Raw genomic sequence first — 12,773 nt, forward strand, 5'->3', positions numbered from 1 at the left:
AGCAGCTGATTAATTAAAAGTTAATTTAGGTAAAACGTGACGAAGCAACTTTCATCTCACGGTAACGTCAACAGAGACAACGATCGTTATTGGCCTGATTTAACCCTAATTGGGTGAGAGTGCAACATACCCAGCACATTGAAAATTTTAACGTTTGGCTTGGCATTGAGAGGGATTAGTTTGTAAGGGCCTTTTTTATTGATGGAAAGCTAAATCTTGGACGAATAACAGAACATGTTACAAAATTAAGTCTAGCCAAATATTCAAGTAGCAACTAACAACTGCAATGAAAATTTGCTTCTGCAGGATGGAACACCTCCACCCTATGGCCTTCATGTCCGCGGGAATTAAACAATCGCTTGATAGGTAGTAGAGGAACAGAGTGTCCACCACATCTATCTCCTCCTGACTAATTTTTGTGGGGTCACATTAAAATCAACGTCTATAAAACCAAATCCTACTGTATCTCCTTAGGGGCAGAATACTAGCGGAAACTCAAAAAATCCCACGCAAATCCATACAGCGTGCAGTTTCAAGTTGGTAAAACACGTTTACATGCTGCGAAACTGTCCTGGGACATCAGTTCAAACATCCGATTCCTAGAGGGGTGTCCTGAAGTTCACTCTTCTATCTTTTTCCATTGAAGGCTGAGCATGATCCATCCATGCCTTTAACTTAATTAATTTTAGTGAGTTGCCATTTTTTACCAGATTAAGATGGATAGTTCTAGTTTCCACTGTTGTTATTCCTTTATCAGGACCTTATAAAAGGGTCTTTAAATTTAAAAGTTTTTAGATGTCACCCTAAAAATCGATTTTGGAGAAATGGGCAAATTTCTAAATGTGATTAAAAATTTGACTTCTTTTATTTCATAGAAAGGTGTCCCAAGTTCCATCCCTCTATCTTCATTGATAGTAAAAACTAATCAAAGTATATACATACATAGTAACCCCACGCTCTACCGTACATAAAATGTGTTTACAGGTTTACAAACGTATTAATGGCGGAAAGTTGAGAAATATTGACTAACCCAAAACCTACGATTTACCGTAGAGTGTGAGCCATACAATGATGTAAAATCTCTCTGAAAATGGTTTTTGACTCAGTGTAGCCAAATCATTTTGTGTAAACTCATATAAAGTTTCTAATTTTATTTTGGAATTTCAAATTTTAGTTAATTTTTTTTTAAATCTTTGTAAATTTATAACACGTTGTAGTACTAGTAACAGGCTTTGAGGAACCAAGTGATCATAAAGGAGGCACTTATTACTTGGTTCTTGATTCATTATGACCAAATGTGGTTCAATATTAATGCAAGAACAATGTATTAAGTTCTTTGTTTGAAGGTTATTTTTGACGATGGAAGGATTGTGAAGAAAACAGGATTTTTCCGGACATTTTCCATCGTTCAGTGAATGTATTCAGCCCTTTTCCCAAATCAAATAAATATATAAATGCTCATATCTCTATTATGTCCCGAGTAGCGAAAACAGACCGGAGGTATCGGAAGCGCGCCCCTCCCAAACTCGGAGCAAATTAAAAAAAAAACATCACATGCCACTAGTGGGAAGAGAGACAAAGAGAGACAAGATTTCGAGTACATGAATTATAATTAATGAGGTGGCAAACATTTTTACACCAAATACAATTACTGCAGCACCACGGTGCACCGCGTAACTTAAAAACTAAATAACAACAATAAATAGAATTCCAATAATGACAATAACATAATAAATAGAAACAATAACATAATAAATAAATAATATAATATACTAAATAACATAATATCATGTACGGCAGTAGTAAATATAAAATTTTTAACATGTAAATTTTTTATGAACTGAGGGGAGGGAAAATTTTGTAGAATTTCTAGGCCCACTATTTTTAAAAAGTAATTTTGTTTCAAGTTTGTAGCCGAAAATTAAAAAAAAATATTTAAAGCCAATTTTCGAAGGAGGCGGGGGCTTAGTTGCCTCCACGAATCCGAATTAAAGATGAAATCCTCCCCTTCAGGTCATGTAACTAAAATAAATAAATACTGGCTAGGTACTGGCCCTCCTCCAGATCTAACATCTGGCAGCGCTCCATACAACCCAATCCTCTCAGGTGGTATAAGAAGAAGGAAAAAACATTTTGGATCCAACCTTGTTCAAGATGAATACGGACGCTCCGGTTGGATGCCGGTACGGTAGCGCTGGCAGGGCGAGGGCATTCAATTTTTGTTTCAGTTGTTCGGGCAGACTCGCCGCACCAGTCCCGCTGACGGCACTCACGGGGACCCTATTGATTCCCAACATAACCAGTAGATATTCAGAAAAAATATTAATATAACCCGAGAAATAATAAAAACTTAATTATGTTTGCCACACAGTATATATACAATATTTAAATTTCATGTACAAAACAAATTTTCAAATATATAAACATTTACTTATAGGCTAGAACAGCCATACTAAATGATTAAGCGTGATAACATTTACTTGTAACTATAATTCGCTGGATTTTAATCATTCTATTATAATATTATAATAATTTACATTTTATTATTAAATATTAATTTTAAGGTAGGCCTAATAATAATTATATAATTTACAAATAATAACAGTACATTATTTCCCAAATAACAATAATTAAATTATAATCCGTTCACGCTACTATAAGGCAAATAATTAATTAAGCAATAAAATGCAAATCATTAATGTTGCCACCCAATTGTGCACGCAACACAAAACACGAGGTCACAAAATTTGCAAAGTCTGTACCGTCTCGCTTACACTAAATAAATACAAGGTGATTACAAAATAAAAAAATTTCCGTTCGCCGTACGGATCAATTAGAAAGCACGGCGCAAAAATGTAATAAAATTAACCGGCATAGATAATTAATTAACAAATTTAGAACGTACGAAAGACAGGAAAGAACACTTAGCGACACGGAAAAACGTACACAAAGAACACAAGTTACAAAATAATAAATAAACTACTTATAACTAAACTACGATAATATATGTCTGCGTAGGAGAGAAAAACCGCCAACAAAATAAAGTTAAGAGGGTGAGAGAGACAATTACCTGCCGAAAGTAGTGGAGTTAGCCAGCCATGGGGAAACGGAACGAGCAGAGAACAGCCAGAAACGTAGTAAGCTTCTGCCGAACGAGTCTCCGAACAGTAGCCGGTGCCGGTGAACAGCTGGTCAGTAGTCTAGTCAAGGTCAACCACCTGACCTCGACCAATCAGTCCAACCAGGCAGAAAATCAATACTCTGACGGAGTGACTCCCCCACCGACTGACAAGAGTGGCCGAGGTGGGAAAGGTAAAAGACAAAATTGTCCGAACTGAGCCCCGGCTCAATTACTTACTTTGGTCAAAAAAAACTTCTGTTTCAAACTAAATATAAATCACTTACGGTTAACAATCTATAGGAAGTGGAGGGCTTAATCCCAACTTTAAGCAGTTCACATGTACAACGTATGATATAAACGTTTAATATTATATAAAAAAGTTTATTCATTTTATAGAGAACTGTATTCATTTTGAAGATCGGTCTTGTTTATTGAAAATCCTATGAAGCAATTAAGATGTACATTAGTAAATTATAATTTAAAATAGCACAAAATTGTGTAAACGTTTTAAGTTTTTTCGTTTATAGAAAATTCTTTATACCCAATTACAAAGAAAACTCGTCTCTGAATGAATAATGAATATTTATAAACTGTTTTTTTGACAGTTCAGAAGAATTTCAAAAAAGTATAATTATACTTATATAACCAGTGTATCCTGTCAGCGCACATTCTGCTTTATTACTGGGAAAAACTTTACACTATGTTAAAACTTATAAAAATGGTATATTATTGAATATTTGAAATAAATACTTATATTATTAAGTTCTGGTATTACATGAATCTGTAATGTACTCTCTCCACCAAACCTTCTTATTCAAACTACAATTTATAGAAAGGAATACAACTGGAAAAGCTTTTAAATGTGATAAACACTGATAAAAACACGTGATGAGATTAAGGTGTTAAGATTAAGATTAGTTTTGAGCTTAAGTGTTCACTATATACCCTTTCTTATCATAAACATTTTTAAGAGAGAAAAAGTTCTAAACTCTAATGGAAATATAAGTAAAACTTCAGGAATAAAACACACTGCAACAGTTGTAACTCAATTCATATTATTTCTCATACATTTCCTTAATAATACTAATATTAATTTGTAATGAGAATTAGAAGATACAATGCACAATAAGCCTGGACGCTATAGCCAACCTAAAAAAAACCGCCAGGGATCAATAGCAAAGTGTCATTCGCCGCTGTAGGAAGTAATTTTCACCTGATATGTTGTTAAAGTTAGTCAATATAAATTTAATATTTTGTATTTCATTAATTTTTATGTAATTTTTTGAGTGTCATTTACCAACTGTATATTTGAACTCTGTATTTAAACACTATTTTCTTTTATTGACAACCAAAGTGGTAAAATTGCCAATAATGATTGTCTGGTTCCCTAATTAATAAAGCAATAAAAATGCGCGATAATTAGTTCTTTTTTACAAAAGAGGGCATTAAATGGTATTACTTTCTTACCTAAATATACTCCATTCCAACTACACTTCAAACTGTAGACACATTTCTTGGAAACTGGCAGTCTGTATTTTATTTTTGCTAGTGTGTGCAATTTAGGATAATGTGTTTTAAATGTATTAATATGCCGGGTTGACCGGGAATTTAATTGTTGTCTACGGGACATATTTGATGATAATACATTAGAATGTATTCGATCAGATATCAATTATGTTTTATTAGATTACCTATCTTATTTATTGGTAAATTCATTTTATTTTGAAAAGTACTATTGAGTAACATCAACACGTCTAATATAGTTAATCCTTTAGTTTGTGTTCGATAAAAGTAGGCTACATAAAACAGACCTATCCACTTACCCAGGACTAGCCATGCTGATGTAGCAAGCAGTCCATTCGTACCTCAATCCAATACTCCAAGACGTCTGCCTCTTGTAAAAAAACGATTTCATTCCTCAATAGATAAATTTTATTATTGACTTTACACTTTCGCACGTAAATCATGTGGCTGTCCACGAATGTGGTTACAAGATAACTTCTACTCAAGGCTTGTCAGCTTTAACAACGTGCAGTATGAGCTTTGCAGATCGAAACCTAATCTAAACATGTGGTTCTTATTATCACTTTAGTTACCACAGGTGAATCCTATTTACAGGGAAGGACAACGATAACAAATTTAAACATAAAACTGTGTAAGTAATAAATGAAAACTCCAGTGAAAAAGTGAATTAAATTTCCTAATTTAACTCGGCAATAGTTTCACTTGGACTTCTGCATAACATGTACGTATTGGTATCAGAATGAAAATTGCTAAAAAATCTTCTCATTGCTATGCACGAATGTTAAATAATGACATTAAATGAGTATGAACTGCTACATCTCATTACATTGCTAATATAAAATTTTTCATTTAAAAATTTTTTGTATATTTTTTTGCAAATATGTGGAAAACGTATAGTAAAATAACAAAAGAATTAATTTAAATCTAAAATCTTCAGCTAATTTAAATTCAAGATATAGGCTACAAGTGAATATTTTAAAAATATTAAGTCAAAAATATGTTTTTAGCCGTTTAGAAATTCATTCACAAAATCAAATAACTTATCATTAGAGTATGTTATTTTGTACAAACTAAAGCTTCAATATGACATTAGAGTACAAAAAGGATTTTCCAATAGTCAACAGCCATTACATCCCAAACATTGAGCTGGCCGCCGTAATAAAACTTTATCCCTTACAATATACATGCAGTCTAAATGGCATCACAGGAAACCACTGGTGCTTATCTTTGAATGGAAAACAGCTATAACTTTGTTATATAGTCGAAAAACGATCTTAACGATACTTTGGTAGCAATATTTTTATTATTTATTTTCTTTATTTTTAAACACCCCAAACCATAACCTGCGTACTTCTATTAATAGTGTCAGTAATGTGATTTGTGAAAGAAAAAACAAGGATTGTCAAAAACGTTATGGATATTACCGACATATTTCATTAATAAAAATATACTTAAATTGAAAATTAAAATATCATTTTTAATTAGTCTTTAACATTAAGCTTTTTTTAATGACTTTTAATAAAAACAACGTTATTATTATAATCGGAGTACAAGCACTTTGCTGTGACAACGACTTCTAATATTATTGTTTAACTTTTGTTATACACTCTATAGAGATGATTAAAGGTTTTATAACATCATTCCTTAACTTATTTTTATTTCATATTACGAATATAAAGTTACCATATAACACCTAACCTAGACTACAATTCGAAGCTCGTTAGTAGTTTATATTTTTAAAATAATACATGAGAAATTTAAGATTTTATGCATACTAACCAAATGCAACGATCTCCTATGGAGCCAAAATACAAATTTTGTTCTTATTGATACATATAAAAAATATTAGCATTTTGAACTCTTTCCTTTCTAATCATTTTCGATGTATGACATACATCTTTCAGATAGTAATTTCCTCATATTTAATTTCCAATAATTTACACCAGCCTAAATATATAAGGAAAAGTAACAGAGCTGGTTTGAAAAGATCTAAACTCTGCGTGAAATTGAAATAAGTTTGAAACCGGCAAAAGATTCCACTGAACGCGACGAGAAACTATAAGATTATTTTTAGTTATGGTTTAGTCTTTATTGGATATACTAAACGTTTTGTAATGCATGAGCTACAAACAGATTATTTTAGAAGGTAAAAAAGTATACCACAGCGAATACAGCCTGAAAATATCTCAATGAAGGATTTGAAAAAAACAAAGGTAATTTTAAAATTTACGACTCTTTTCCAAAATAATACGAAACATTTTCAAAATAATGAAAAATGAAAATAAGTTATGAAATGGATAAAAAGGAATAACATGCATTATATCCAAGTAATGTGCAATCCATATATGTTCTTACAAGTTTCATACGTAATCGGCCTGGCGCGTAAATTACTTTATTTTGCGATATTTAGCCTAAACAGAGATCTATGTATGGTTTTGGCACTATAATATAACAAATTTTACAGGGCATTTGTATATGTGTGTTTTTTCGCGTAAAAAAAATCAACCGATTTTTCTGAAGGTTTACATAGATATATATTTATGTCAGCAAGTTGAATACATCAATCCAGAATGGAAAGTTGATTCAATATGTTGATGAAACGACTCTCTGCATTAAATCAAATCTAAAAGTCATTTATTGATTTAATTCATTTATCGAATATTTCTCAAGACTCAATTTAAAAACAAACAGCTAAAATCAGACTCAATAAATTTTTGCCTTCGGCATCGACAATAACAAAACTATCGTCCCGCGGTAATGATGGACGATGTTCTCTTGGAAGAGGCCGAATGCGTTAAGTTCCAGGAAATTTACCTTGATCAAGGGCTGATGGGACTTTCAAATTGACAGCATCTGCTCCAGGGTTGTTTCTGGCATTTAGGCTATGTTTTGTGTAACCTTGCAAAATTCAGTTCTATTCATATATTAAAAAATGGCCTACTTTGGATACATCCATATTTGTCTTATGGTTTGAGACTATGGGGCGGCTGTTCTAAATACAAATTCAAAAGAGTATTTAGAGCTCAAAAGAAAGCTGTCATAATTCTTTATAAATTGAATTTCAGAGAATCGTACAAAGGCGCCTTCAGAGAGCTTCGATTGTTAACTTTACCCTGTCTCTATACTGGGTAAAGACCATACTCGAAGTCGTTCTATACTGTCGACTCAAATTCGAGTTGGTCCACGGCATTGACGTCCACCAACACGAGACTCGAGGCAGGGACAACTTTCGGACTGTACAACGTAGAATGACTGTATTTGAACACTTGCCGTCTCAAGTTGGTGTGAAACTGATAAACAAGCTGCCTGAAAGACTAAACATCTCAGTTTTAAACGATTCAAATCTCGATTACAACCCCTACTGGTGTCAAAGGCATTTTACTCCCTTGAGGAGTTCATGTTGAGGTGGTGAGAAGAAAATTATTGAAAACTGTTGAAAACAACAATGAAATAAAAACCACAGTTCTGTTCTACAACTGATTAGTAATAACTGCGGTAGAATTAATGCAAATGTATATTATTATGAACGTACCAGACACATGCATGCAATCTTGTAATTGTTGACGCAATAATTATTATTGTTATTACTTTCCGTTTCTTGGTTGTGTTTAGGAATGTTCCTATTTCGTAAATCCCTTTGGGCTACGACCCACTGAATTTAAAATAGCTAAAAATGCCATCTTATTCTCTAAAGTTGTCTTATATTATTTAAAAAGTCTGTCAAATGTAATTAGATATTAAATGGAAACATATTATTTTCAATATGTTTACATTTATCGTGAGTGGTCAGACTGGAACGGTGGAAGACGGGTGGTTTTTCTCAGAACAGCTTCTGAAAAAACAATGTTCCAATGACTGCTAGAGAGCAAAGTATCAGTGTATTTCAGCATAAAATTTAGTGGGAGAATATTAAAGTGCTGAAGCGTATTTAATGTAGTCAAGTCAATAATAATGAAGAAGATGTACGTGATCGGTGGAGTTTGAGGATGGATGGCAGATCTAGACGACTAAAGCTCCTGGGGAGGGTCGTTCACCAATACTCTGTGGCGTCTCAGGGTACGTTTTTAGTAAAAATTTTCTAAAGAAACCATCATTTTTCAGTTTAAGATTTCAGCCATTGGGTAACTACTAACATATCTTATAAGATGCCGTAAAATATACAAAGGTGAGAATTTAACTCCAAAGACTCACTTGGAGCAGTTGACAAGAACTACTCTTATATTTATTTGCGTAATAAATATTTCTTACATAATTTGTTACATATATACGTCGTCACATTGTTCATGTGTACGAAAATATTAGATCGATCATATGTAATTGATCTGAAAATAGGGTTAAATTGCCTACTTCTATGTAAAAGTTTGTTTATACTGTACTGAAAGACAAAGTGAACAAGAAAACCAAGCAGCATCAAGTGGAGAATACAAATATTGGCTGAGACAAGGAGTCGTATTACAGCTCGCTTTGACTTTCCCTTTATTTAATCTTTCTCGCATGTATGTGTGGTTATGTATTTACAGTAGTTTAATTCGCTGTACTCTTATATTTTAAGTAACCTTTCTATAAAACACACTTTAATAGTTTTTTAATTTAGCAAAAAAGATCATCGACTAGTACTTAAATAAACGTATGTAATCCTATTAATATGGTAATTTCAACAGGTATGACATTTTAAATAAAAAAAATATTAGCTTGAAATAAAAGGGCGTCAGTGAATTCTTCTAATAAGTAACTTAGTGTTCATTTTCGTAGTTTAGTTACTAACAGATTCTGATTTTTACATTAGTTACAAGAAGAGCACGTTCTAAATAACATGTTCAATTTAGTTTTTAGTTTTAGTTTTTAATATTTTTTGATTTTTGGAAGAAGCATATATACACAGACTAAGAGTTAGACAAGGCTTCTTAAACCTAACTTCATCTGGTAAAATAATCCATTTTTACTTCACTTTTTTATATCCATACAATAATGAAGCAATAAAAAGCTGTTCTAATGATTCTCTTTATATAAAGTCTGTCTTCACCAATGTTTTTTTTAAATGTTGTGCTCATTTGTAAAATGTAATGAAACATACTGTTACCAAATCATGCCCCTTTATCTCAAGTTAAATTCTTTTTAAATAACCTAGTAGCAAACTTGTAAAGTTTGTAGAAATTTCTGTATTCATCGCTCGCTGGTTAAGACGGTGAAAATACTTAGAAAATTTAAGATCTCTGGTAATTAACATTAGGTAGAAACGTGTTTTATAATTTTTACTGATTTAATCGTCTTTTACGTGTCTAGCTTTTGATTTTCATGGTTTTCATACATTTTCCACGTACAAATTTTTAGAAAATAAGTAACAAATTCAATCAATACTATTCAAAACAGCGTTATTCTTTAAGGATTTGTATCCATATATTTGTAAAACTAAAGTTCAGAAACTATACACATTAATCCATTGACGGTAAGGATATTGTGAAAAACAGCCTTAGCAGAAGAATCTGTGATATCTGATCAGAACGTGACGAGACTGTTGAGACCATATCAGAGCTCTTGCTGACATGTATGTTCACAATAACACTTGCTTGTTCACTACATTTGTTTGTACCTATAAGATACAATGTTGGCATATAAAAAATAATGCATAAAAATACATCGACATATCCTTATAATTAGGTTTTTATACATCATTTAATGTTTAATAAACTATAACAACCCCTGTAATTTTTATCAATTTGAGAATTGAACATTATATTCAGGAATTATACAAACAACCGTTAATCGTTTCTTTTATATTAATTTCAAACCCTAATCATTATAAACCTATACTTTTACTTGAAATGCAACATTGTATTTGAAATTTTAAATACAACTTTTTATTAAAATATTATATAATGTGACATTTATTATTATGCTCTCATGTTTATGCTATAAAGTTATTTCAGTAAAAAATTGGCAAATATGTAAAAATTTTCAATGCTTTCAAACGATTTATAGAAACATATTTTACTAAAAGTCGAGAATTAAATTCGAACTGACAAAGGAGTAAAACTCACTATCTATTTATAAAATTAGGTAACGTGACGCAAGATATCGATTTAGTATGTGAAAATTTATAAAGTTACAGACAAAATATGGACTGTCATCCACCTATATACATGGGCAACATATGAATTTTAATGTGTTATAAGGTTTTCCTAATCTTACCAGGTTTTTCTACCAAAACAGAAATATAATTCAATGGTATTTAAATAGAACAATTTATGACTGTGTTTTAGACTGAAGAAGTTTGATTTGACGTCATGGAAATGGAAGTATTTGGAATGGAAAGTTAATTTTAACGATTAGAACCACTCATCGTAAGAAAGTTACATGAATATAAAAACTAAAGAATTATTTTAGAAATTGTTATACTTTTCTGGTGCAATACTTCCTTACAGAACACTGTGTTGTACCTTATAGACTGTGATTATGCATGTAAAGTGAATGAAAAATAAAAAAAATAACAAAATTGCACAGATACGTTTTTATGTGAAATTTAGTACGGTAAGATATTTAGCAACGTTAAAAATGTATTACATCATAAGTTATACTATGAATTATACACAGTGACTTGTAAAACTAAACCTAAAATTTAAAATTGGAGTTAATGAACTCTCTTCAAAATATGACGTAAAGGTCTGTTACAACACAGACATAAAATACTATATGTAACAGGTAAATAGGACAAATTATATATTAAAAATAAGTAATTGCCAGATTGAAACCTGTCCACGATTGGCAAGAACATGTCATCAAAATGTTAATTGTAGCACAAAACTAATATTTTAATGATCATTAGTGAATTTAAGTAAATTTTGTATAGGAATGTATATAATATAACTCGCCTTCGGCTCGCTGGGGGCTACGCCCCCAGGCCCCCAAAGTAAACGCTTGCAAATTCGGGGATAAGCGGAATTCGGTGACTGGTTAAGTCCGGACATTAAGTAAATGACAAGGGATTTAAAAATTGACCTTTTTCATAGATTTTTTTCCGGATTCGTAAAAACTTTTGACTTTGAGGGCATTTTGCGGTTAAAACCGTTAGAGATACGACAAAAAGTGACTGGACCTTTCTTGTTGGAAATTTAATTTTGTCATTCGATTGTGCCCTCAGATCTGATCTACGACCTATGGTTTAGCCAGAAATGAGCTCGGGAGAAAAGTCTGCACGGGTCAGCTATCTTGAATTGTTTAGTATAAACATAATAAAAACCGACCTCAAGGCAGTATTTTAAGTCGAACAGGGGGTTTAATATCACCAGGAGACTATCTAGTCAAGGCGAGAAAATTCCCTGGGTGGGTGATTAATGTTAAGGAGGTTAAGACAAGAGGGGGTTTAATTTCGTCAGGATATTGTCTGGTCATATGAACAAATTCCCAGGGGGGGTTAACGTTACCGGGGGATAAGTCTCCAGGGGGTTATCTGGTCATACCAGGATCTTCCCAGGGGGGGGGGGTTAAGAGATTTGGTGACTGGTAAAATTCGGACATGAGGTCATGGCAGGAAATTCCCTGGGGGGGTTTAATGTTACCAGGGGGGTTAACACATCAGGGGGTTGAATGTACAGGAGGTTATCAGGTCATACCAGGAAATCCCCGGGGGGGGGTTAATATTACCGGGGGTTAATGACACACTTGGGCCTTTTTTAGAGGGTATTGTGTCTGTGAACATAATAAATATTCCTCTGTCCCTATCTACTATTGACGCTTAGCTAACGCTCAGCCAACTCCCGAAGTCACTGAACCTTTTCTGTAGATCACGTGATTTCCTAAATCCCGTTTAAAATTTGTTTTGAGTTACGACCAACCGTTTAGGCCGCTATCAAGCCCGGAATGTAAATTTTTAGGCGAAAATGTCCAATATTTTCACTTAATCGCGTTTTTGCGGTCAAACTAAGGGAAATATAGTAAAAAGTCACTGGACCTTTTTTTGTAGGTCATCTTATTTCCTAAATAAAACGTTAGTCTTATTTTGACCTCCGACCAATGGTTTCGCCGCTATCGACCCCAAAAACAAAAGTTTCGCGTAAAAGTTACAACAAAATTGTACATAATCACGTTTTTCGGCCAAACCAATCGAGATAGGGCAAAACGTTACTGGACC

This window comes from Homalodisca vitripennis, chromosome 8 (genome assembly GCF_021130785.1).
Source record: "Homalodisca vitripennis isolate AUS2020 chromosome 8, UT_GWSS_2.1, whole genome shotgun sequence".
Taxonomy (NCBI): domain Eukaryota; kingdom Metazoa; phylum Arthropoda; class Insecta; order Hemiptera; family Cicadellidae; genus Homalodisca; species Homalodisca vitripennis.